The sequence below is a fragment of the Spea bombifrons genome, chromosome 11, assembly GCF_027358695.1.
Source record: "Spea bombifrons isolate aSpeBom1 chromosome 11, aSpeBom1.2.pri, whole genome shotgun sequence".
Taxonomy (NCBI): Eukaryota; Metazoa; Chordata; class Amphibia; order Anura; family Pelobatidae; genus Spea; species Spea bombifrons.
Window position 1 is genome coordinate 19,166,147 of NC_071097.1, and position 7,739 is coordinate 19,173,885.

The following is a 7,739-nucleotide window of genomic DNA, read 5'->3' on the forward strand; positions in this document are numbered from 1 at the left end:
CAACCAAAGTAGAGCTCTAGTCAGCAGGAGGAACATTCACTACTAATTTTTAAAACCTTGAATTAGAAACAGATTTTATCCATACCACCTATTGTGTGTATACAGTGCTCTGTCCGAGTGTACATTTTCTTTTGATAAATTGAATTAGATATGAATAAAAGACAAAATTATTACATTGCCATTAGCATAGCAATGCATTTTGATATGATATGGGCTTTTTGCAGCGTTTCTCCTATTTACCAATCATGGCAAGAAATAAACAAATCTTCAATTTCAAAAATCTATTTTTATCCTTCTATTATGTTTGGTGGAGCAGTTTACATTCTTACATTGTATCTCAGGACACAATGGACTTTTATATGCAGGGCCTTCCTTACCTATAGTTTTTGTAAGTTCAATTGTTTTGTTATATACTACTTGTTGTGCCCCGTTTACTCATTGTACAGCACTGCAGAAAATGATGGCACTTTAATAAAAATAATGCAGTCCATGTATGTCAATCAATAAACAGTAATATCACTAAGTAATAGTTAAAGTATCATTTACGTCCAAACTTTTTTTTTTGGGGGGGGGGGACAGGTCAGAAGCTTCCTAGTGAAGCCACTGCAATCGTTGCACAAGTCTTCTTCAAACCAACCTAGTATCAACCACCATTTAAAGAAAGTCCTCATGATAGTGCCATCTTAAACACATGGGCACGCTGCCCAGGGGCTCCACTTCTAGGGGGTGGGGAATCATATCGCTGGCTTATCGAGATCGAGGGAGGAATATATGTTGGTTGGGGGACATGACTTATACGAAGGTGATGATGGTCAGGGGCAGCTCTACACTTGCACACACATACATACAAACAAACATACACATAGACTATATGGACAAAAGAATTAGAACACTTGACCATTACACCAACAGGGACTTTTATGAGATCGCATTCTAAATACATAGACATTAATATGTAGTTAGTCCTTTGCAGCTAGAACAGCCTCCAATCCTCTGGGTTCCATGATTTTTTCTGTGGGAATTGTTGCCCATTCATCCAGTAGAGCATTTGTGAGGTCAGGCACTGATGTTGAATGAGAATGCCTGACGCGCAATCTCCGTTCCAGTTCATCCCAAAGGTGTTCGATGAGGATGAGGTCAGGGCTGTGTGTAGGTCAGTCAAGTTCTTCCACACCAAACTCATCCAGCCATATCTTTATGCACTGGGGCACAGCCACGTGGAAATAGAAAAAAAGGGCCTTCATCTTCACAAAGCATAGCATTCTCCAAAAGTCTTGGTATGTCTCCTTCAGCATACCAAGACGTTTTGGAAAACACCAAACACTTGCCCATGCATACACACAGCCAGGCCCGGACTGGGACAAAAAATAGGCCCGGGCATTTAAGCCTGAGCAGCCCATATTTATTTATTTATTTATTGTTAAAGCCTACCCTTCATGTGCCACCTTTGCATTTAATCATTCACACAAATCATTAACACATTCATTAATGCAGTCTCACAAATCATTCAAGCAATTCATCCTCACATGAATTCATTAATTGTCATACGCATTCACACAATTCATCCACACATTTATTCATTCATTCTCATACGCATTCACACTACCCCCTCTCTTCATCTTATCTGCCCCTTTTCACTATGTAACCCCCTTCCCCACTTCTCAATATGTAGCGCCTTTATCTATCCCCTCCCCCTTTCTCACTATCTAACCCCCCTCTGCCCCTTCTCACTGCACCCACCTCCCTCACCCTACTTACCTTGTTGCCGAAGCAAGCAGCAACTGCGACCGCGCCTGTGGCAGGGCAGGATTGACTTAGGGGCTAATGGAGCTGCAGCTCCAGGCCCCCACCTTAAAATAGGCCCACTCAGGACCGGACTGACTGGTACTATATGGCCGCATTAACACAGAGCCCCTTAAGCCCGCCGCAACTACCCCCTCCTAACTATCTACCCTCTCCCTCTTTGAAGTTCACTTACCTTTCAGGAGTCCTGTGGTGGGGGTGCAAGGCCTCTGTCTCCCAGCTCTGCCACTGTATGGAACAGTATAGAGTGATGGGAGTTATGATGTACTTTTAGAGCATAATTAGATCATGAAAAAAGACATTGGAAATGGTACAGCATAACACCCATCACTCTCACGCATTTACCAATCCACACATATACCAATCCACACGTATACCAATCCACACACATACCAATCCACACATATATACACCAATCCACACACATATATACACCAATCCACATTCCACACACATATACCAATCCACACATATATACACCAATCCACACACATACACCAATCCACACACATACACCAATCCACACACATATACACCAATCCACACATATATACCAATCCACACATATATACCAATCCACACATATATACCAATCCACACATATATACCAATCCACACATATACACCAATCCTCACACATACCAATCCACACACATACACCAATCCACACATATATACCAATCCACACATATATACCAATCCACACACATATACCAATCCACACACATACACTAATCCACACGTATATCAATCCACACATATATACCAATCCACACATATACACCAATCCTGACATATATACCAATCCACACATATATACCAATCCACACACATACACTAATCCACACGTATACCAATCCACACACATATACCAATCCACACACATATACCAATCCACACACATATACCAATCCACACACATATACCAATCCACACACATATACCAAGCCACACATATATACCAAGCCACACATATACACCAATCCACACATATACACCAATCCACACATATATACCAAGCCACACATATACACCAATCCACACACATATACACCAATCCACTCTCACTTAATGCTTTCCTACCTTTCCTTTCTTCTTTCAGCTTCTTTTCCTCTTCTTCAGTTCTTCTGTCTTCTCTGTCTTCTTCCGGGTCAGAGGGCACGGACAGCGGTGGGCGCGGCTTCAGTGCTGTGCGCCGGGATCTGACAACAAACCCCGGCGCACAGCAGCTGTTGCCGCGTGGATCACAAGGGAGCGGTATCGGAGGTCTTTAACAGACCTCCGGCTCCCTTGAGTGATTTTAAGCCGGGTTGAACCCGGCTTAAAATCACTCAAGGGAACCGGAGGTCTGTCAAAGACCTCCGATACCGCTCCCTTGCGAGCCTGCTCCTCCAGCGGCGGACATTACTGTCCGTCTCTGGAGGGGTGCCGGGTGCCGCAAGTTGGCGGCACCCAGTGCGGACCGCCGCCGCCCCCTGGAGGGTGGTCGCACACCCCAAAGGTCGGCCCTGCCCTAAGGGGCCGGGAAGCCCCCACCAGGGAAGGCCTTAGGGGTCTGCGGCCGTACAGGGTTTAAATTAAAACATCGGGGTTTTTTTTTTCAACTTAAAAAAACTTTATTTAACATGGAGGATGTTAAATAAAGTTAAAAAAAAACCCCGATGTTTTAATTTAAACTCTGTGCGGCCGCAGACCCGTAAGGCCGGCCTTGGTGGGGACTTCCCGGCCCCTTAGAGTGGCGGACCCGGTCGCAGTTGCGGCGGGCTTAAGGGGCAGGTGCCCCTTATGCCCTGCGTTAATGCGGCCGTAGGTAGGGTAGGGGCCTGGAGCTACAGCTCCATCAGCCCCTAAGTCAGTGCGGCCCTGCCGTGGCCCGGCCCACCGGGCAAATGCCCGGTGTGCCCGATGGCCAGTCCGGGCCTGCATATATACCAAGCCACACATATACACCAATCCACACATATACACCAATCCACACATATATACCAAGCCACACATATACACCAATCCACACACATATACACCAATCCACTCTCACTTAATGCTTTCCTACCTTTCCTTTTTTCTTTCAGCTTCTTTTCCTCTTCTTCAGTTCTTCTGTCTTCTCTGTCTTCTTCCGGGTCAGAGGGCACGGACAGCGGTGGGCGCGGCTTCAGTGCTGTGCGCCGGGATCTGACAACAAACCCCGGCGCACAGCAGCTGTTGCCGCGTGGATCACAAGGGAGCGGTATCGGAGGTCTTTAACAGACCTCCGGCTCCCTTGAGTGATTTTAAGCCGGGTTGAACCCGGCTTAAAATCACTCAAGGGAACCGGAGGTCTGTCAAAGACCTCCGATACCGCTCCCTTGCGAGCCTGCTCCTCCAGCGGCGGACATTACTGTCCGTCTCTGGAGGGGTGCCGGGTGCCGCAAGTTGGCGGCACCCAGTGCGGACCGCCGCCGCCCCCTGGAGGGTGGTCGCACACCCCAAAGGTCGGCCCTGCCCTAAGGGGCCGGGAAGCCCCCACCAGGGAAGGCCTTAGGGGTCTGCGGCCGTACAGGGTTTAAATTAAAACATCGGGGTTTTTTTTTTCAACTTAAAAAAACTTTATTTAACATGGAGGATGTTAAATAAAGTTAAAAAAAAACCCCGATGTTTTAATTTAAACTCTGTGCGGCCGCAGACCCGTAAGGCCGGCCTTGGTGGGGACTTCCCGGCCCCTTAGAGTGGCGGACCCGGTCGCAGTTGCGGCGGGCTTAAGGGGCAGGTGCCCCTTATGCCCTGCGTTAATGCGGCCGTAGGTAGGGTAGGGGCCTGGAGCTACAGCTCCATCAGCCCCTAAGTCAGTGCGGCCCTGCCGTGGCCCGGCCCACCGGGCAAATGCCCGGTGTGCCCGATGGCCAGTCCGGGCCTGCACACAGCCACTTCAACACCGTCCAATTGGATATACCTACACACTCCAACACCATACACTTACACATGCATACAATCTTTATTAGTTACATTTTCGATTTTGTTTTATAAATCTGTTTCCCAGTTTATCTACACCTACAATGGAGGGTTTGCATGTGCTATTCAGTTAATCTCTATGTGTCCATGTCGTTTTCATTTGATCTACAGCTGCAATGCAGGTTTTGCACGTTATTTAGTTGATCTCTGTTACCATGTAGTTCTCATTTGATCTACACTTGAAATGCAGGGTTTGCATGTGATATTCAGTTGATCCATTTTGCACCCATATTGGAAAAAAAAAATTGCCATTGCAGCCACATCAATTTCCAGTGCACCAATATTGGGGGAGGGGGGAATAACCATCTTGTGTGGCTGGTTCCCCCAAGTACTTTGGACATATTCATTTGGTTGCCTTGTGCAGGATGCAGAACTGGCAAGATGTTTGGTACAAACACCCAACCCTAAATTCATCCAAGAGATCTAGGACAGCTGCCTGGCATGAAAACGTACAACAATGTTGTGAGCCTGGCAACTGGGGGCGATTTACGTTTGTTGTTTCTATGCCAGAATGAGAATGAGAGGCTCAAGTCTTCAAGGTCACAAAACATATTCCCATGCTAAGAAACATAAGGCTGTTGTAAGTTATGAATATTTAAATGAGATGAAACAAAAAATCAGGCCATTTTAAGAATCTCCAAAATAAAACACAACACTCGGTGTTGCACTATATACGACTATATGCAGGTAGTGTCAGAATCTCTGGGAGATTAATCAAGCTTCATGTGCATATGGACAGATAGACCATAGACTGCCATACATATAACCAATTCTCCATAGAAAAGCATATAGCGTACTGTCATCTGGTAAACTGTGCCGAGAATAAATTACGGCATAAATAAATAAGCGTTAATAGGAACTCATTGGTAATTAGGAAAAATACCAAATCAGATTCAATTGAAAGAGTGCCCCCTGGTGGACTGAAGATGTATTAAACCAGTAGTGTTAAACATCTATTTAAATTTGTTTATATATATATAAAAATCTTGATAGTGAAGAGAAGCCATGAAGAATACATATTCAGCACTGTTCATTTAATGTATTAAAAACCACATAATATTTTAAGTATATAAGGTTTTACAATAAAAGACTAAGTAACTATAGGGGAGCTTTGATCTGTAGTAACAATAATAACAACATAGCATGCAATGTCCTGCTCTGAAGTTCCGCACCTTCTCATCGCTATATCATTGCAAAGGACTTCTTTAGTTTCCACAAAAGAGGGGAGGAATGGCTTTATAGGAAATTTCAGCCATCATAGGATAGCTAAACTGAAAAATGTGTGTCTAATGTACGGAAAGGATTACAAGAGCAGTTGGCTTTATTGATGCCTAAAGTTATAGAACTTATTTACATATATTATATAGAATTGGATAATGCTTACAAATAACCAGATTTAATGTGGGGGGGCATATAAAAGGATTCTTGAACCCAACCAATTTACTCGGTTGCATATCTAGGTATGGATCAGGGATCATATGGAAATCATGGTTAAAACCTTGCCCTTAGTCTTTAGCCAGTTATAAGAGAAGATTTGAGTTAAGTCAAACAGCAACAGACTCCCATCAAGTCGCAACTGTGTTCATCTGCATTCAGGCATCAGTTGGGTAGCCCTTACAGGCTACAGTCCATAAATACTGAGCTAACTATAGCTTTAAGAGAGGTTTTAGTACTCATGTCAGTAGATGAAATGAAACCAATAATAGACCAATACCAGATCATCTGCTATGTTTTCATACAACTAAGAGGAGAAAAACTATTGTCTTCCTGCATTAACAGTTCCCATTACAGGTTTGCAGAATATGGTGGCGTTATGTAAATCAATAATTTATAATAAACAAAAAATTAGAAACTCATCGTTAACATCACAATTTAATAGAGATTGAGCAGGCAGGCATGGCAGTGAAGGTCAATTTACGACATGTCTTTAAAAACAGTACAATGTCCAGCAATATGCACATTTTACTTCCACAGGGAAGCACACATACATCAAATACTGCTTGCGAAGCAAACCGGGGGGGAAAAAAAGGTATGTACATTTTTAAAAGAGCACAATCCAACATGTAGAATAATTGATCTATGTAAGGCGCTAGACTGTTCTTAGAAATAGGGAAAGGACAGCGCTATTTGAGTTCTGTACCAGAAATATGGTGTAGAAATAAATATTTATTCAAAACTTATTCCAAACACTAGAAATTAGTCATGACAACTCATAGCTTTACTTGCATTACACACAACAAATTAAACTATACCAAACCACCAGCAAGAGTTAAGGGAAAACATTGCCTTAGTGACGGGCAAGAAGGGGCATGACAATTGTTTGGTAAAGGCAGCAAACAGCACAGTCACTGGCTAATTATTATAGATCGTTCACGTTAACATATAACTCAGCACTTCATAACATTAACATGGTTCTTGTTAGGTTCAAAAATATTAGAATAAAACACAGATCTACCAAGGATTTCATCCCCTGTAGGAAAAAAAACCCACCAATGTGTATGTTATGGTCTGTCTTCTACAAAATACATAACCGAATAGGAGATAAAATGCATTGCAACGGTCTACTATCCATCACAAAAAAGGAGATGCTCCTTAACTCGAAATGACTGCTTTGACAGCATCTACACCGATTGAGAAATATCTTTCATTAGTATAAGTAATATATACCATTGATTTACAGAACGAAACAAACATTTCATGACAACCTCCACTGACACCGAGTGGATGGGGGAAAAATATGATTTTACAATAGGGTGTTGCATATAAGATCATTGAGAGACACTCTTAACAGAAAAAGTTAATGGTTCTCTAAAGTCATACCAGTCGGGTACACATATGATTTTTTTTCTTTCAGACAAATGTTAATCAGTACCAGTACTATAGAATTTGTAATGGTCAGTATTCAGAATCACACAGTACAAGGACTAACCCATACATACTGGTGAGCT